The 21,364-nt window shown below is 38.2% G+C and overlaps 1 long non-coding RNA gene across 1 annotated transcript in view; it reads right to left on the bottom strand.

Moving 5' to 3' along the window:
• Positions 1-19,804, bottom strand: part of LOC119765404 — a 30,775-nt gene extending 10,971 nt beyond the window's left edge. The window contains exon 1 of the long non-coding RNA XR_005276699.1: positions 5,876-19,804. This is a non-coding gene — a long non-coding RNA (uncharacterized LOC119765404). The remainder of the gene's footprint in view (positions 1-5,875) is intronic.
• Between the last annotated feature and the right edge of the window lie 1,560 nt (positions 19,805-21,364).

Below are 21,364 nucleotides of genomic sequence, written 5' to 3'. Positions count from 1 at the left end.
TATCCTTATCCTTGGATTCCCATAAATCCTTTCCAAAGCTTACTCAAATTCCATTACATAACTTAAGCTATTATCCGCATTCCTCCTTCTGAGGCCTTCTTTGCATACCCACACACGACACTATCTTAAACAACCCGGAATCCCTAGCATTTAGGGAAACTTATGAAATATTGATAATTAACGCTTTTATCGATGGCCTGCACGAAGAGTTGATTGACTTTACCATAATTCACAGCATCATCAAAAAAAGATGGAAAGAAGCAGCATACAAGCAAGCTCGTGAGGTGGCCGCAGCCGCCAACAAATCAAGGAGTACCAGGATCAACATTGACATAATAACACGACGAGCAGCATGAAGAAAAAAAAAACTCAAAAAGTGCTATTATTAAGGAAAGATGTTAAGACCTTTCCAAGAGATGAATGCACATAAGTGTAAAATCTCTCTAATACAATAAAAAAAAAAACAAATTGATGATTATTCTGAGCATTATAGCTGTACACTTCGCGTTAACAAAAAAGGACATTGTCTCAATCTTTTAGTGTCCCTTGAACAGTGAATGATAATTAAAAATGGGGTGGTTTTCAAATGACGATGAAGTGCAAATCACTATCACGGATCACATCAGTGCTGTTGCTTTAATGATAATTGCAATTATGGCAATTATCTATACATTAGGCAAAGTTTTAGCTAAACACATTAAGAAGACTGCCACAACGGTGGCAAGTAGAGAAGTTCGTTTAAATAATGTTATATCAGGACAGTGGCAACAGGCAAATAAAGTAGTTCTGTTTGAGACTCCGAAGCATGAGGTTGTCGAATTCCTTTTTTTTTAAAGGTATCACCGCCTCCTGATTCGTAACTGGCGCCCGAATAGGGACCGCCAAGGAAGGAAGCTGACCAGCACCCAGGATCCGGAAAACCTCTAGAAAAAATAGAGTTAGGTTGTAATGAAATTTGAGCTGTGAGTTTTCGTTTTCTCGGGTTGTGCTTGGATGACAGCGACAGAGATGTGAGCAGTGGTTTGGAAAGCGAAAGGGGAATAAAAGAGAGATGCGAGTTAACACGGAACTTGATCTACCTTATGCAAATCAGGGTAATCAAACCATGTTACGACGCATCTATGCTAATCTCCATAACCCAAACAACGACCTCGAGCCAATAATGATAGGAAGCCTCTTGACAACTGGATCATCACTTTCCCGTGTGACCCGGCTGAACTTGATACTGTACCAGGGAAACAGTAGCATAAACATTTGAAACATTTTGGACAGTCTAACTAACCACATCGGCGTTATTAATTTCGAAACATCTTCCCTTCTACCATGGACGTTTTATAACTGGCGTAAACCCAAAACATCGATAGGCGAACATCCGTTGCACCCGATCGCGCCACGCGCCTAGAATGACACTTCATAATTAGGACGCATATAAATACTCAGCTACCAACCAGAGGAAGCCATTCTGTTTTAGGAGTTTGATTCGCCAGGAGCATCAGTCTACCGGCTTGGACCTTCTAACCATCAGGATCACCGTTCATCGAAGTTGCAAGAATACTACAAGTCTACAACACCAGCCATCGAGCATCAAATACTACAAGTCTACAATACCAGCCAATGAGCATCAAATCAAAAGTGAAAGTGAATTAGTTTAAGTTACGTGAATAAATTCTTTTTTAAAAACCCTGTAAGGGTTCAGAATGTATAACTGGCCCAGATTAACTGTATAATAGGATTGGCGAGGCAGGGAACCGAATCCTATCGCACCTCAAAACTGCAGCCGGATGTGAGAAGCCCCTTAGTACTGGAGTAAGAAAAAGGAACAGCCACCATCCCGAGAAGATTCAACATTGCCACTACCGAGCAACAAGGAGATAATAGGATAACCGGACACGCGCTCCGCAGCAGGACATTCTACTTCGCCCTGACGACATCCCGCAACTCATCATCGATGAAGTCCACAATTATTCTGTAAGTGAAACAAAAACGAAAATAAGGATCTAATAAAAGTGAAAATCAAATATTAACAAAGTGAAAACACAAAAAGTGTATTAAATATTAAGATTTGGGCCTCATCATTTAGAATCTCATCAATCACAGCAAACCATCCTACTAAAACTTACTCACAACATCAATTCCTTCAAGCTCTAACACAGTAATTTCTAATTTACGAAGATCTTAAGGAAATTTTTTTTCTCACGCAAAAAAACTCACCTTTGCAATTAACCTTTGAACGGTTTGCCCAATACAATTGTCTTGTCACGATTAAACCTTGTCTGAAACACGTCTTAGCATGCATAAACATCTTATTTAATCTTGAATTAAATACCGTCTCTAAAAGTCTTATATATATATAAAAAAAAAGTCTAAAAACTAAATCGTCTTGTCTTTAAAGTCTTGTCTAAACATAAGGACTACAACGTCTTGCTTTACGAAAGTACATTAACTTGTCTAAAAATTGACAATGCTTAAGTGTCTTATAAAGTCTAAATTGTCTAAAAAATCTTACCTTGTCTTGTCTAAAAAGTCTAAACAACGTCTAATTAACTTGTCTTGTCTAATCAAACCCAAGTCTAAAAATTAAAAAGAATTGAAAACCAAGTGAAAAGTTGAATATATTTTAAAATTTAATTACTTTTTTTGCAAAAATACACCAACACGTCTAATAAAAACTTAGTCTTTCTCTTGTCTTAAAATAAAACGCGTATAAACCTGTCCAAGAAAATACAGAAGACCCATAATTCTATCTCTACAAGGATGTTAACAATCAACTACCATTTAATGCAAACGAATTAAAAGAGGTATTCCTCTAGACAGCTTCATAAGAGGATTAGACGGAGACACTGGGAAATTTGTAAAATGCTATAAACCACAATCTCTAGCAGCAGATTTTGACAGGTACGGAAAAAGGGAAATTCCCTTTGTTTACTGTGTGGCTTCGCAAGATGAATCGACATAATAAAGACATCAACCGTGGAGGTCCTGATCGAGACGACTGAGACTACCGTTTAGACATTTAGACCGAGCGCAATTGTTGAAATATTCTCAACAGTAACAAGTTCAGCCTGCTATAGTGCTACATTCCGTTAAAATCACCGGATAAAAAAATCACACGATACGTGATCATATCTACGAACCAGGGAATTATGTCCCACCATCAGGCTATAAAGGAGGGCCTTGGAGGTCGAGTGATCGGCAGTGAATTACTGAATCGACGTAGAAACTCAAACAAGTTGAAGCGAAAAGTTCCTGGAAAATGACTGCATAATGGGTGGGACTCGACTTCCTTATTCGAGATCCAAGAAAGTACCTAATCTAAGTAGGCCACTGTACCTTGGACACCTCGATCACATCAGAAAGAAAGTCCTTGGACTCCATGGCGACCGTGACAGCGGCTTCGCGTCAAAGTTTCGACAGCAAGCCGTAGTGACCCGGACCTACGGAGCGGATACCATGACAAATTCTTCTGAAATATTGTTTTTCAAGCAACAATCTAAACCCAATAATTGCTGGTCGGCCCTGTAGAAGGCGATATCAACGAATCTGGAAAACATATAATATTAAAAGCAAAAAGTGAAAACAATGATAACAAAGTGTAAACTCAACATGTATTTTTCGTCTCTTCCTATTCTCCTTTTATTTTGAAGGCAGGTTGAATAAGCTACTACAGCTGCCAACCTGGATAAATAAAGAGATAATAAAAAAAAAATGTTGGTTGAAAAAGGAGCACTTTGTGGGACAATCATACGAAATCAAGATCAATTTTGTCCGCAGGAAGTTTTTGTTTTCTCGGGCTGTGCTTGAATGACAGCTAGAGATGTGAGCGGTGATTTGAATAAGGAAAGGGGAATTAAAGAGAGATGTGTGACTTTGATAGGCATGGAAAAAGGGGAAATTCACTTTGTTTACTTTGGGGTTTCGCACGATGAATCGACATAATAACCGTGGAGATCCTGAGGTCGAGAAGACTGAGACTACCTCTCTTCAGCATAAAATAATTCATGAGATTGGTCGACGCTCTTCATCGAAACAGACCACTTGTAGTGGAACTAAATTTACTAGAGTTCTCGAGGTCTGCCTATAAAAATCCAAATAATTCTTGAGGAAGGGCAGTTAGTTCCAGTTCAGTTCTAGTTGCAGCTCCAGTTCCAGATCCAGAAGGAGCCCCAGACCAGCCGGATTAAGCGGCAGAGACCGCAGTCCGGACTTAGCAGCCGTAGAAGAGTCCACCCGGGACTTCCCGTGGAGTCCACCATTGTTGATAACCTAAATGCTAATTGCAGATCAACCACCCAACCAGATGTAATCCAAGCGAAACTTAACAATACAAAACAAACCGATGAACTTGATTGAAAAACTGACTCTTGAACTTGAAAAGTGTTACATCTCAGAAAATATTCCAACACAAACAGCAACACGATTAGCTGCTAAAAGCTTTAGCCAATGGAGTCAAAAACCCTGAAACTAAAATTCTGTTAAAAGCTGGAAACTTCGACACTTTAACAAGTGCAAGTGAAGCTACAGAAAATAAGGGTGAAACATCTTCAATTTTCAATTTAAAAAATACAAACAAAAAGTGAGCACTTTGTGGGACAATTTTTCAAAATCAAGATCAATATTGTTCCCTGAGGGAGCTGTTTCTGAAAAATAGAGTGGTTGTAATGAAATTTGAGCTGTGAGTTTTCTTTTTCTCGGGTTGTGCTTGAATGACAGCGACAGAGATGTGAGCAGTGATTTGGGAATGAAAGGGAAACTAAAGAGATGCTTGATTTTGACAGGCACGGAAAAAAGGGAAATTCACAAAAAAAACACGCTCAAAGATGGCGAATTTGCAAGTGATGGATGCAATTCAGCTTATTCCAAAATTGGATGGTTCATTAGACTCTTTTGAGCAATTTTTAATGTTAATCGATTATTACGCTGAACAAAATCCTGAAGGCGAGGATCGGGCTCATTTCTTAAATCTTCTTTTTATGAAACTTAAATTGAAAGCAGCAGCACGTATTAAACGAATTTATGCAAACACTTGGAAAGAAACAAAGGCAAATTGAACAAATTGAAACTCTGGAACAAGGTTTTCACGAAACATTTAAATCATATGCAAATAGAGTTCTTGACATTAATTATGAAATCCTAAAAATTGATCAATGCACCGGTATTATGCATCCCAAAGAAAGACTTAGACGCCGAAGGCAACAAACGCTATAGAATTGTAGTGGATTTTCGAGACCTTTTTTTTTAAAAAAAAAAACAGCAATCGAAATGGCAACGCCTTATGTATTTTCTATGCAATGCATTCCGGACTTCATGGGGGAAGCTGATGAATTAGATGCGTTTTTCCTACAAATAGACTTTTATGCGAAAGACATACCTGAGGAAACAAGTCGTGATCTCTTGATTCAAACAGTTGTGTCAAAAATGAGGGGGAGAGCGAAAAAATGTGCAAACCGTGTTTAAGATGTAACATGGCCTCTTACAAAACTCAAAATTAGTAAGGAGTTTGGAGAACACCGTTCTATCGGTGGAGTAATGGAGGACAAGTCTGGCTTCAAAAGATGGAACTCGGAGGGAAGTTTAATGCAAGTAGCAACAAATAGTTGATTTATTGTGATGTGATCGTGCGCGTAAAAGTTGTGAGTGTTGTAAAACCGCAAAACTTTATGCAAATGTTATCTTTAAAAAGTTTAATAGACAAATATGTGAAGTGTACTGATCTGTTTTGACCCTGCAAGTAGAGTATCACAAAAACTGCAAAAACTCCTGGATTTTTATTAAAAAAAAGTGCTAATAGGAGGTATAGGGAATTTGCATTGCTAGAGACACGTTAACCAAAGCATTGTCTGATGCTCTAGAGATACAAGGCAGTCTAACTTAAAACCTCAAAGAGTTGGGACATAAATTAATATCACGTCCCGACTTCATCGTTCATGACTTAGATTCCGTACAGCACGCTTCACCGGGACGCCGCTGATTACACCACTGAGGAACTCGAAGAAAAATTAAAAAATCAGAAAGTGGCTTCACGAAGTGGGACAAAGGTGAGGTCAAACTGCCTAATTCCTACAAACTATAGTTCAACGGCCCACGACCGAGCCACACTAGTGTTGGCTTCATCCGGTGTGAAACCCGGCCCTATTTCCCCGACCAAAAAAAAAAAAAAATCTGTTTGTTCGCAAGATGAATCGACATAATAAAGACATCAATCGTGGAGACTGAACCGTCAAAATCGGGAGACATTTAGACACTTCAGACGTGAGACCCATCGTCAAATTATTGCTTGAAAAAGGAGCACTTTGTGTGACAATTTTACGAAATCAAGATCAATTTTGTTCGCTGAGAGAGCTGTTTCTATAAACATTAGAGTGGTTGTAATGAAATTTGAGCTGTGAGTTTTCTTTTTCTCGGGGTGTGCTTGAATGACAGCGACAGAGATGTGAGCAGTGATTTGGGAATGAAAGGGAAACTTAAGAGATGTTTGATTTTGACAGGCATGGGAAAAAGGGAAATTCGCAAAAAACACGGTCAAAGATGGCGAATTTGCAAGTGATGGATGCAATTCAGCTTATTCCAGAATTGGATGGTTCATTAGACAAAGGCATGGTAAAATCGGACTCCTACAAACCATTGTACGAACTCATAGATTTAAAGAAACAAGACGGCATCGGAGATGGAACCCCATTGGAAAAGCATGGAAACAGATAGCAGGAATCCCCGACGAAGACGATCTACGGATGATCGACGACATCCTCAATCTACTCATCAAACAGAACAACCAGTAGCACCTCATAAACAACGCATTGCAAGAACGCGTTAACAACCTCACAACCGCGGCAAACCGATTCATCAAATTCGAACGAGAACACCAGAGAAAGGGCCTATAATTTGTGAGCTTAACCGCTATAATCTCCAACATGGATTCACTTCAAAAGCAACTAGAGGAATTCGGAGAAGCCATCATGCTAGCCAACAAGGAACTGCTCAGCAGTAAGTTATTTACCATCCACGACGTCAACACGATTATGAGATCATTGGATAACTACAGTACACGTTATTCCACATTCGAAGAAATAATGACCAAGTCACACAGACAATGGAATGCAATGGAAGAATCGCTTGATACTTCTTCTGAAATATTGTTATTTCAACAAACTAAACTCAAAGTATTCCTCGGAGGCTTGCATGAGGAATTAGGGAAGCATGTCAGGTCACTTAAACCTACATGTCTCCCAGACTCCAAACAACCGACCTTTTCAAACACCCGCCAAAACTATCCGGTGCAACAATTTCCAATATTTCCAAATAACCAGCACAACTGGCCGAGTTAAACTTCCACATTTGCAACCAATCCACAGAATGTTCCGACTTCACAACCCCGGACATCGTCCCATTACCGCCAAAACTGGCAGATGTTTTCGAAAGAAAAGGGGCGTGATTAATCATTTCTGTTTGTTCGCAAGATGAATCGACATAATAAAGACATCAATCGTGGAGACTATACCTTAAAATATCGGGAGACATTCAGACATTTCAGACGTGAGACACTCATTTAGGTGGCACCCCGTTAGACGCCCCATCATCAAATTGTTGGTTGAAAAAGGAGCACTTTGTGGGACAATTTTACGAATTCAAGATCAATTTTGTCCGCTGGAAGCTGTTTCTGTAAAAATAAGAGTGGTTGTAATGAAATTTGAGCTGTGAGTTTTCTTTTTCTCGGGGTGTGCTCGAATGACAGCGCCAGAGATGTGAGCAGTGATTTGGGAATGAAAGGGAAACGAAAAAGAGAGATGCGCGATTTTGACAAGCACGGAAAAAGAGAAATTCACTTTGTTTACTTTGTGGTTTCGCAAGATGAATCGACATAATAAAGACATCAACTGGTAGACATTTAGACCGAGAGCAATTGTTGAAATATTCTCAACAGTAACAAGTTCAGCCCGCGGGAAGACACTAAGCGTGGTTCTAGCCTTCAACCAGTGCGGTTCGATTGTTATTCATCCGTGACTCCATGACAATACAATAAATGTATTTTTTTCTAATGACAGAAGATCGCATAAATAACAGTTTAGAGGGACTTAGTTTAATACTACTACAAAAAAATCTTAATAGGAAATACAAATATAAACTATTAACAGTAAGCAAATTAGAAAATGCCAAAAATATGAATTTGTGCTCCAGGAAATTAACTATCTATTAGAGTATAAACAAACTCTTCTAATAAAACAACTGCGATCCCTTCAAGGAAAAACAATAACACAGCAGTGACCGTATGGTCATCCGCTACGAACGGATCAAAACTGAAGAGTAAGTATGTAAGTACTCAAGAGAGAACAACTAACACAGTGCAAAACAAAAGTGAAGTGAACTAGTACACAGAAAAAAATCAATTCTCGAAACCGTGAAGTCATTTCACGATTATGAGAACCACGAAGGAATATATTCACGTTTATGGTGCAAATGCACCATACTCATGAATAAACTCCTTCGTGGATCTCACATTCGTGAACTTAATTCACGATTACGGGAATTGATTTTTTTTCTGTGTAGCAGTACTGAAAAACTTTAAAGAATCAGTATTAGTGAAAAAACTTAAAAATTCAGTAAAATAACCCTGGTGAAAACAACAAATTCAAAAGTTAAACATCTTTTAAATCCACGAAAAGATGTTATATATACCACCAGTGACGGAATCCGCACGCAGCAAGAATGTGCGAGATTTAAAATTGGAGGAAAAATATTCGCAGAACATCAGTAAGCAGTTAAAATGAAATTTAAAACTTACGAGTGGAACTCTCTGACTACGAAATCTTACATAAACTAGAAGAGAAGAGACGTAGAACGTGGTGCAGCCGCGCCATAAAATAAACAACCGTAAAGGGGAGTGCGATTTTTTTAAACGGATGCATATCCTTACGCGGTGTTTTCGTCAATCTTCAAGAAGGGGAGCGCACTACGGTGATTGCATACCCGCTAAAATCTTCATATAAATGTATAGATAAGTAATCTAGATGACAGAAAATCTATTAGAAAAAACATATGAAGGTCTGGGGGTTATTCTAAAAAAAATCTCAAAAAACCCAAACAGAAAATATAGGTATAAGACCTCATTAACAAAACTAGACAAAGCGAAAAGCCTATATTCCATAGGACTTTCGGAAATAGAGTATTTGCCGGAGCAAAAACAAGCTCCTCAAATCCAAACTGTACGATTTCTCTAAGGACAAATTTCCTCCGAAACAATAATAAACAAATTACAGAAGACCAAACTGTTTCTATAAAAATTAGAGTGGTTGTAATGAAATTTGAGCTGTGAGTTTTGTTTTTCTCGGGGTGTGCTCGAATGACAGCGCCAGAGATGTGAGCAGTGATTTGGGAATGAAAGGGAAACTAAAGAGATGTTTGATTTTGACAGGCACGGAAAAAAGGGAAATTCACAAAATAAAACACGCTCAAAGATGGCGAATTTGCAAGTGAGTCATATGAAGTTGGAAAATTTGCTAGAATTTTGGAAAAATAAAGCCGTAAAGGTAAATGACTTGAAACTTTTGGCCAAACCTTTTAAAAATTATGATTTGATAAAAATAGGTAGTGCTTATCCTCATAATGTGGACAGAGCAAACAAACTTTTATCAGAATTAAATTTTGATGGAATTAATGAAAAAGATAAAGTTGAAATTACTAAACTTTGTTTGAAATTTAGTGATATATATTTTGTTTTATGACAAGATGACAAAATAACTGTTACAAAAAATTATCAGCCATCTTTGAAAGTTAAACCGGATACACAACCAGTGTATACCCGTCCATATAAGTTACCACAATCTCAGCGTGATGAGGTACAGAGACTAGTTGATAAAATGCTAAACGACAATATAATCGAAGAGACTGTATCAGAATGGAATAGTCCTTTGTTATTAGTTCCTAAGAAATCAACTGACGATAGTAAAAAATGGCGGTTAGTCATAGATTATCGTAAGTTAAACAACGTTTTACAGGATGATAAATTTCCACTTCCAAATATTGAGGAAGTTATAGAATCTTTAGCAGGAGCAAAATATTTTTCGCATTTGGATCTAACTCAAGGTTATTATCAATGTGAGATAAGACCGGAGGACAGATCCTGTACTTCATTTTGTACAAATAGGGGACAGTACCAAATGACTCGTCTTCCTATGGGTTTAAAAATAGCCCTTCAATTTTTCAAGATTAATGACTGTCGCGATGGCTGGTCTCAATATGGAAAGGTGTTTAGTTTATCTTGATGATATAATCGTCTTTGGCAAAAAACACTTGAAGATCACAATCGAAATCTTTTTGATGTTTTCGAACGATTACGACAAACTAATTTGAAATTAAACCCGTTGAAATGTAACTTTTTGAAGAAGGAGTTGATCTATTTGGGTCACACTGTTTCTGAAGAAGGTATCAAACCAGGTCCTTCGAAAATTGAAATAATTAAGAGATGGAGCAGCCCTAAAACGGCTGATGAAGTAAAGAGATTTGTAGCTTTTTCTAAATACTATAGAAAGCACATCAAAAATGTTGCCAAACTTTGCAGTCCTTTAAATAGACTAACACGAAAAGGTGTAGATTTTGAGTGGTCGGAAGAATGTGAAAACAGTTTCCAGCATTTGAAGAATTGTTTTATTACTCCACCAATATTAGATTATCCAGATTTTTCGGATAAAAACACATTTACTTTACACACAGATGCATCAGGAAAAGCTATTGGTGCTGTTTTAAGCAACCAAAATGGTAGACCTATTGCATTTGCGAGTAAAGCATTGAATAAAGCTGAGATAAACTACAGCACAATTGAAAAAGAACTACTTGGAGTGGTTTGGGCAATCAGACATTTCAGACCATATTTGTATGGGAGAAGATTTGATGTTTATTCAGACCACCGTCCTTTAGTTTATTTATTCACATTAACTGACCCTTCGAGTAGATTAACCAAATTTCGGTTAGCACTAGAAGAATATAAATTTGATGTCGTATACAAAAAGGGATCAGAAAACGTGATAGCGGACGCGTTGTCACGTATTTCTATTGAAGATCTCCAGGCACTTACGCCTCAAATAAATTTTGTGCGACAAGAGGTTGCAACAGATTACATACAAATCCAAATTGGAAGTAATGATAATGAATTTAAGATTGAGGATGGAACTCTGATTATTAACCCTAAAACGTCAATATCTCACCTACGGGGAGTATTGAAACGACTAGTGGTGTCTAAGAAAAGAATCCGATAAAAGGCCCAGTCGTGCAAAATATGCAGACATATAAAAAAAATAAAAAAGCAAATAGAAGCTCTAAAAATAAATGGTATACCACTTATCATTGTAATAGGAAATTAAATAAAACATGTTGAAAATAAAGATGAGCAACAACTCATCATTAATAATTACCACATATTGCCAACTGCAGGGCATGAAAACGAACACAAAATACCATCAAACAAAGATATTACTGGAAATCCATGGACCAGGATATCTCAAATTTTATTAAAAAAGAGTACTCGATGGTAAATAGCCAAAAAGTAGGTGTGGCTTATTAGCCATCTTGTTCTAGGAATTCACCACAGCCAACAAGGCTTAAGTTTAAGTTAGCAATAAGTTTGAAGTTAAAATATAGTTTAAAGTTCAAAGCTTAAAGTGAAGACTAAAAGTGAATGAAATATTCACAACAGTGATTTATGCCAGTGTAGTGAATTGTAAAGTAGCAAAAGCATTAAAATGAGTTGGTTTAGCAGTGAAGTGAATACTGTTAAAACTACAGATCATGTAAGCGCCATCGCGCTTGTGGTACTAGCTGCAGCAGCAATAATTTACATGCTGGGTAAATTTTTTGCCAAACACGTGCAAAGAACGGAAACGGCCGCCGCGAGTCGTGAGACTAGGTTGAAAAATATCGCTACGCAGCGATAAGTGAACATTGATTTAAACGAAGAGAAGAAAGTTTGTGAATAAACATTTAAAATCAAATTGAAAAAAAAAATCAGTTAAAAAAAACATAATGAACGCCTAATAGACTAAGTAAATACAGTCGGAAGCCCAGAAGCTGCCCTGGAAACGTTAAACGCCACTAAACAAACTGGCGATATAAAAACCTTCACTCGGGAAATTGAGAAACATACGTTGGCTCTCGAGCAAGCGTAGCGTGATGACGATATGCCCGGTGATACTGCAAATAAATATGCCAGTAAAGCTCACGTCCCGACTTCATCGTTCATAACTTAGACGTACACACTTTGTGGGACAATTTTACGAAATCAAGATCAATTTTGTTCGCTGGAAGCTGTTTCTGTAAAAATTAGAGTGGTTGTAATGAAATTTGACTGTAAGTTTTTGTTTTCTCGGGTTGTGCTTGAATGACAGCGACAGAGATGTGAGCAGTGATTTGGGAATGAAAGGGAAACTAAAAAGAGAGATGCGTGATTTTGACAGGTACGGAAAAAAGGGAAATTCACTTTGTGGCTTAGCAAGATGAATCGACATAATATAGACATCAACTGCTAGACATTTAGACCGAGAGCAATTGTTGAAATTTTCTCAACAGTAACAAGTTCAGCCCGCTGGAAGACATTAAGCGTGGTTCTAGCCGTCATCCAGTGCGGTTCGATTGTTATTCATTCGTGACTCCGTGACACTACAATAAATGTATTTTTTTTTTCTAATGACATAAGATCGCATAAATAACAGTTTAGGGGACTTAGTTTAATACTACAAAAAAAAAACTTGAAAGAAACTACAAATATAAAATATTAACAGTAAGCAAATTAGAAAATGCCAAATAAAAAATATATGAATTTGGGCTCCAGGAAATTAACCATCTATTAGAGTATAAACAAACTCTTTTAATAAAACAACTGCGATACCTTCAAGGAAAAATAATAACACAGCAGTGACCATATGGTCATCCGCTACGAACGGATCAAGACTGAAGAAAGACTTAACCAGAGTGATTTCGTTAACATGTATTAGAAGTGCTTGCCATCCTGAACCACATTTAAAATGAAATTTAAAACTTACGAGTGGAACTCTCTGACTACGAAATCTTACATAAACTAGAAGAAAAGAGACGTAGAACGTGGTGCAGCCGCGCCATAAAATAAACAACCGTAAAGGGGAGTGCGATTTTTTTAAACGGATGCATATCCTTACGCGGTGTTTTCATCAATCTTCAAGAAGGGGAGCGCACTACGGTGATTGCATACCCGCTATAATCTTCATATAAATGTATAGATGACAAAAAATCTATTAGAAAAAAACATATGAAGGTCTGGGGGTTATTCTAAAAAATTTCTCAAAAAACCCAAACAGAAAATAGAGGTATAAGACCTCATTAACAAAACTAGCAAGCAAAACAACAACGAGCAAAAACAAGCTCCTCTAATCAAAACTGTAAGATTTCTCCAAGGACAAATTTCATCCGAAACAATAATAAACAAATTACAGAAGACCAAACTGGAAGCTGTTTCTATAAAAGTGAGAGTGGTTGTAATGAAATTTGACCTGTGAGTTTTCTTTTTCTCGGGATGTGCTTGAATGACAGCGATAGAGATGTGAGCAGTGATTTGGGAATGAAAGGGAAACTAAGGAGATGTTTGATTTTGACAGGCACGGAAAAAAGGGAAATTCACAAAAAACACGCTCAAAGATGGCGAATTTGCAGGTGATGGATGCAATTCAGCTTATTCCAGAATTGGATGGTTCATTAGACTCTCTTGAGCAATTTTTAATGTTAATCGATTATTATGCTGAATAAAATCCTGATGGCGAGGATCAGGCTCATTTCTTAAATCTTATTTTTATGAAACTTAAATTGAAAGCAGCAGAACGTATTAAACGAATTTATGCTAACACTTGGGAAGAAATCAAGGCAAATTTAATTAGAGAGTTTGGAATCAAAACTACCTTTGGTAGTATAATTGAACAAATTGAAACTCTGGAACAAGGTGTTCACGAAACATTTAAATCTTATGCAAATAGAGTTCTTGACATTAATTATGAAATCCTAAAAATTGAACAAAATTACAACGAAAATTCATATACAGCTTATAGCTTAAAAAGCCACTTTACAGTTGGAATTATAAATAATGAAATCAAAGAAATTGCCACGAATAACCGTCATATGAAGTTAGAAAATTTGCTAGAATTTTTAGAAAATGAACGAATTGATAAAGAGTATCTAATAATTCACGAACAGAGGTTACTTGCTAGTACTGCAAATGCAAACCTTAATTCTGAAAGAAAAATCAGAAATTTCAGATACAATAATAATACTAATTTTTATCAAAGAAATAATTATGATTATGAAGTTTTCTGCTAAAAATACTTTGAAACAGACTTATACAAATAAAAAAGACTTTACATGGCGATCCTGCAGCCTCATGGAAAGCAAAATGGTGAACCGATACCGATATTCCTACACGGGCTCATCTCAGCTGCCGTCGGCAAAACAGCAAGTATAAGGATACCAGCACCAGCTTTTCCGATTAATCTTTCAGCAATTTTTTTTATGTGAAATAATATCAACATTAGTGCTTTCAAATGCCAGTAAAAAAATTGAAACCAATCTCTTCCTTCTCTTTTTGCGTAGAATGATTACAGACTTTCACTTAATATATTCACTTGGATTGTTAGATCACAAACCTTCAAAAAAAAGAAACAAATAAACTATCACAAATAGTGCCCAGATTGCCCTAATGGAATATTTCTTACAAAAAGAAGAAACCATCAGACTAACATTAACATTCCTTCTACAAAAAGTGCAAACTAGAAAATCACTCGAGTCTGCACAAATTAAAATCAACGAGATTCTGGATAAGCCTCAGCAAGCAATTTTCAGCGAGAAGAATTTTGAAACTCAAAAAACATTAGCCAAAAGGCTTAAAGAACTAAAAAACTACATCAAGGAAAGTCTTAGCAAGTGTGTCACGGACATTAGATCCAATTTCATTTTGGTTCAAGAACAGGCGGGAGGAACTGCGAAGAAAAGTATTACACAAGAACTAGTGAATTTTAAACAAAGCTTCCAAGGAGGAGCCAAACTTCAAATCACGAACAAAAGTTTAAAAAAGTTTCTCGGCATGTGCTTGAATGACAGCGGTAGAGATGTGAGCAGTGATGTGGAAATGAAAGAGGAGTAAAAGAGAGATGCGTGATTTTGACAGGCACGGAAAAAAGGGAAATTCACTTTGTTTGCTTTGTGGTTGCGCAAGATGAATCGACATAAAATTGTTGAAATTTTCTCATCAGTAACAAGGACGCCTTCATGTGAAGCTAGCGATAATTTAATTCTGACAAGTTCAACCACTGCGTCTAATAATTTAATTGAAATTTTGACTTACTGTCAAAACTTCAATAGAATGAAGAGTGCTGCAAAAATCGACGCTATTAATCAAGCTATCAGCCTTTATACTGCTATTCTTGGCACGGAGACCAGTTGGGACGCTAGTATTTCAAGCGAAGAGGTTTTCTCTAGCAACTTTGATGTATTAAGGAAGGATAGATATCTATTATCATCCATTTTGACTCAGCAAAACTTGACTCTGACGTTTTTGCACATTTTGAACACGTATGGGTCAAAGCTCAGATTGCAAAAGAGACTTACATCTTTGCATCTGTGTATTTTCCCCCGTTATCTTCTCAGTCCAAAGAGTTTATCAAAACAGGAATATATACACTATAGAAGGATCTCCACAAGAATCCGAAACAGATTTTGACAGGTACGGAAAAAAGAGAAAATCACTGCTTTTTACTGTGTGGCTTCGCAAGATGAATCGACATAATAAAGACATCAACCGTGGAGGTCCTGGTCGCGAAGACTGAGACTACCGTTTAGACATTTAAACCAGAGAGCAATTGTTGAAATTTTCTCAACAGTAACAAGTTCAGCCCGCGCTAGTGGGTCGGAGCGGAGACAGCCGGAAAGTGCTGAAATCTAAGCAGGATAAGGGTCAGGTCAAACTTACTATGTAATTCCCACAAACTACGGAGAAAGTAGAGGGGAAGGACATCCAAGTAGTCCAAACCAGTACCAACACTAACCAACTGCTGGAGGCCGACGATACTAACACGATCATATTTATTTAACTGCCCTGCAAACCGACTACGAGGACATAACTTTATCAGGAGAGAAAATTACCGACGCCAAACTCCAAAAGTCTGTCCTGTTAAAGGTTGGTTAAATCAATCAAAAGAATTTTCTATTTTTTAACCAGCTGTCCTTGTCGTAATAGCCACTAATAGATTTAAACATAAAATAGAAGAAAAAAGCTCCGAAAAATGGAGGATATTATAAAAAAACTAAAAAAAATAAAAATAAAGAAAATGTTGCTTGAAAAATGAGCCCATTCTGGGACAACTGTTCCTATAAAACAGCGATTCTCAACCTTCTTCTAGGCTGGTACCCCCTACCGTGTAAATCAAGTAGGCCCGGTACCCCCGTTGAGAATCGCTGCTATAAAAAATAGAGTGGTTGAACGAAATTCGACTGTTATGTTCGACTCTGAGTTTTCTTTTTCTCGGGATGTGCTCGAATGACAGCTAAAGATGTGAGCAGTGAAAAGAGAATAAAAGAGATGCGTGATTGTGACAGGCACGGAAAAACACATGCGTGATTGTGACAGGCACGGAGAAACACGAAAGTCGTGTGGTGTGCAAGTTGGATACAACGACAGTCGGGGAAAGCTTAGCTCGAATCAGGTGAACGCTCCCACTAGACTTAGCTGGTGCAGTCGGTAAGCTACCTGGTAAGTTTGGTTTTGATCAGCAGTTTCCCTGTGTCGACTTTGCGGACTCGTAATCGGCCTAGGTTATAAGTTTTTAGTGTAGGGCAAAGTTAGATTGTGCAATTAACTTTAGTGACCCCAAAAAAGCATTTAGACCGAGAACATTTTTTGAAATCTGCTCAACAGCAACAAGTTCAATTCGTTGGAAGAGAAGATAGCCGTAGACATCAACTGTGCAGATTATTACAACCAAAATTACGTTTAAGTAATATCTAGTTACAATTTCTCGGGTCGTAATCGACTATTACGTAATTTCTTATTACATGTAATCGAGTGTTACATTTTATGTAACAATTACAAATAATCAAGAAGCTGGTTACATACGAGCTCCAAGCTCCGTAAAATAAGTTTTAATAGAATAGACAGACAGCTTTAGCGGGATTGCAAAGACAGACTTGAACAATTTACGAAAAAATGCATTCAAATTACTATGAATAAAAGTTGACAATTCTTGACCATGCAGGCCTGCACATATGGTGACAGCGGATGCTAGTGCCCTCTAGGATGGGACGTTTAGAAGAGAGCGGCAAGCTTCATTTGGTTTTCGCAAGATGAATCGACATAATAAAGACATCAACCGTGGAGAGACACTACCTTAGTCAGGTAAGAGACAGTTAGACAAAGACAATTGTACGAAACTACGTAGATTATTAACTGGCGTCTGAATAAAGCTTGCGTAAATTTGTTGCTAGCAAAAGGTGCATTGTCGGGGGTAATTTTACGTTTTTGGTTATAGAAATTACAGCGTTTGTCAGGAAAAAAACGCATAATTTTAAGATGACTCCAATTCTTCGTAGAACTGGAATTAATTCAGGCTTGTTTAGACATAGTAAAAAGACTTCAATCTTCAGTTGCTTATATACAAATTGACAAACATTAATGTTAAACGAGATGGCACGATTTCACGCTTTATCGCATGCAGGCCTGCAACATTGGTGTCAGAAGAAGCTTTGCCCGCCAGCTGGGACCGTTTAGAAGAGGTCCGCAAATGTTCCTTTCATTTTCAGCGTAAACAATAGAAACTTGAGCGCAGCACGCAAAGCTTGGGTGCAAGCTTGGATGCAACTTGTTGAGCGTGTAGCGTACACCGCCGTTTGACAGCTGCTTCCCAGTCACGGCGTTCGGGCTGGATTCTAGCAACGGTCGGACAGGATTCTGACTGGGTAATCGTACTCAAAAGATCTTCATTTTGAAGATGAAATTATTCTTTCCCAAATTCCGTTATAATCAGCGAAATTGAGATAGCATAAATGCAAAAGTCTACATTAAATACTGATCATGAGTCATACGCCATCCGAAGAGCCCTTTTATAGAATATCGCCAAATAATAGGCAATCAAAGAATTGATTAAGCTTTCGATTTCAACGGGGCGATGTTATAGCGCAGGGGAAAATTGAGGGAGTGGCATAATTATATTCATGGACATGTCAATTCAGGTAGAAACACGGCTTCCTCATTATGAAACTCATTTTAAAACGGTGTAGATAAAAGCAATCTCGACATTCTAATGTCGTAAATCAAGTCTTTTGCAAAAGGGATTAAACTCATGACTTTTAGTTTAGAGTTGAACTCACGCAACCACGCGGACAGCCAGACAAAACCACAGAGGTCAGCTTAAAAAAGTTCATGAGGTTCATCGATGCTCTTCATCGAAACTGACCATTTTTGTTAGAACAAAGTTTGGAAAACTGACTATAAAAGTCGAAATAATTCTTGAGGAAAGTCAGTTCCAGTAGCAGCTCAAGTCCAGATCCTCTAAGGAAGCCAGCAGCCACCATTAGCAGAGTCCCCACTCCAGCCGGACTTAGCCGTTTGAGAAGTCAGCCGAGACTTAGCCGATTGAGAAGTCCACCCGGGACTTAGCTGTTCAAGGAGTCCACCCGGGATTTAGCCATTTGGTATTCGGGGTCTGGTTTCAACCCTGGTCTGGTGCAGAGGAACGGAAGGAACAAAAATAGCAGCTTACATCTATAAAAGTGATCGAGTGAAGACTTAGTAGACAACCTCATTGTCAATAAAGTAAGTGAAAAGATTTTGAGTGACCAGTGGCTAAGTATTGTGAAATATCACAATTCCACAACCGCTCGGCTGGGCGGTGCACTTTGGATGGATGAGTTAGACTCAAACGTTCAAGCGTTACAAAGAACTTATTCTAGAGAACTCTCCCCCGTTCGTAACTGTCATAGTCAGAAAAATTCCACAGAAAGTTGGAGCTTCCTGCAAAAAAAAATACAGAATTGTAGTTGATTTTAGAACGTCTCGATTCAGTTTCACTTTACGAAAAATTAAACCGCAGGTTTATTTCTTTTTTAAATAGCAAATTTCAGTGGTTGTAATTTTCAGAACAAGACAGTTTGCGGCAAATCGCAAACAGAAAAAAACTCAATGTTAGACGAGACAATTTCAGCGTTAAATTACTCATTTCAAAGGGTGCAAGTTGTCGCTGGGTTTAAGACTTTCAAAATAAAAATTTCAGCGGTTGCTATCCCAACTCTGTGAACGAACCCACCCTCAGACAATTAAAGACACGAGCCATTTCAAGACAGTTTAAGACAAAACTCCCACCGTAAAGCTACTTATTGGGAAAGGTGCATGTCGGTGTAGCTTTTGCTTGATAATAAAGCATTTTTGGGGGCATTTTTTCGAAATGATTAATAGGGAACTTCAGTGGAAAGACTTGAAAACTCAAAAAGCTTGACAATATCACGTTTCGTAGTGGGCCATCATCAAGCTGTTTATAGATAAAGGAGCATTCCGTTCATCAAACTGTTGGTTGATAAAGGGGCAATTGGGGGCGCTGAGTGGCGTTGAACTAATAGTGAATTACCGGCTGTTGGTTTCTAGATGGGGAGGTGGGGTGCGTTCACAGAGTTGTGGATTTTTATGTAACGAAAATTTCAATTTATCGTGACAATTTTAATCAAAAATTATGCACTTGCCCTGAATTTTCTTTAAATAATAGTGAACCGCAGTGGTTGGTACTATAGGATGACAATTCCATCGAATAATTCTTAAAATCTGTCAAACGTAGAAACTTAGACTTTTTAAAAATTAAGGGGAAGGGGTTTCCCCCCCCCCCCCCCTCAACCATCGTTCAGTTACTGGTTAGAAAAGGAGCAATTGTTTGCGTTGAAATATTCAACTAATAGTGAATTACGGTTGTTAGTTCAACAAGACAAGACTTTCGCGAATGCGAATCAACTTCGGACAAAGACATTCCACTAATCGCACGGGGTTTGGCGTTCGCATGCAGGCCTGCACAAATGGTGACAGCGGAACCTGCTGTAATTTTGCGGGGACGTTTAGAAGAGATCCGCAACCCGTTGCGTGGGGGAGACCAACTCCCGAAGACAAGACAAGACAAGACAAGACATTAGAAGCAAAATGAATCGACGCAACAAAGACATCAAGTTTGCTACGTTGCTTGAACTACTGGGCAGAAATTTCAGCGGCTGACACAACAGTAATTAGAATTAGATTGCAGACATTTCTTCAAGACAAGACAAGACAACTCCTTCGTACGAGACTAGTAAACACTTCGCTCCTGAAATTATAAAATTGATCATTGAGGTCGAAGCATTCACCTCTTCAACAATCCAAAGTGGAAAAGAGCTATACGAATGAGCATGAATTGCAGTCGTTGGCACTGGTTGAAACTTGTTTCAACAAAAGTCATGAATGTTACGAAATTCGGCCACATCACCATTTGAACCCTTGTCCCGCCACTCCCAACTCACACGTCCCCTCGCCGGCGGCCCCGTATCTTATCTGTCTTTCACCGTCACTTAAGCCGCGACTCCATTTTGGAAAATGTTTCAGGGAGCGGTGCCTCCGCTTAGCGCTGCCATCCGATTTGTCACTCGATACCATGAGGTATCCAGATGAATTTCAACACCGCGGGAAATCTGTGAAAAGCGACAAAGGAAACGCACACAAATTACTGCCTGTGAATGCCATGTTATGGAAAATGTAAACTTACCTGGGGTGTTTTGGCTAATTCCAGACTAGACAAGTTCCACTGTCGGTTTGAAAAAAAAACATCCGGAATTTCACAACTTTAGGCAGCCGTCGGCTGCCAACTCCGCTCCGTTCACATAGTTTATCGCTTTGTGCGCAGTTAATTTACACTTTAAACTAGCTTATTTCAAGCATTTTTACCAAAAAACCTGCAGCAGTTCCACAATGCGTTGCTGCCTCGTTGACGGTCCGGTTCCAAGTAAAATGGCTGCGAGCCTACCTCGCTGGTGGTAAATAAGTCGTCCTGGGTGATTTTCATCTACTTTCATCATTGGCCACGGTTGACAGCGCCACTTGCGTGGAAGGTGTTATACTGTGCTACACGCACACTTGAAATCAATTAGTTTTTTTTGTGGTCAAAATCGAACCAACTCAGACATGAGTAAATCGGGCATCTGTCAGATTTGAGTTGAGTTTACTCAAAATTCAACAAAACTTGAATAAATTTTACCCAGATTTCAGTGAAATTCCCTGTTATCTGACAGTTGTCCCTTTTTTCTCCATTTACCGAGTAGGTTCAAGGCTGGTAGAAAGCCATGGAGTAGGTTCGGCTTTGGC

This window comes from Culex quinquefasciatus, chromosome 1 (assembly GCF_015732765.1).
Source record: "Culex quinquefasciatus strain JHB chromosome 1, VPISU_Cqui_1.0_pri_paternal, whole genome shotgun sequence".
In the NCBI taxonomy this organism is placed as follows: Eukaryota; Metazoa; Arthropoda; class Insecta; order Diptera; family Culicidae; genus Culex; species Culex quinquefasciatus.
Note: the sequence above shows the minus strand (reverse complement) of the source record. Positions and strands in the feature narration are given on the sequence as shown.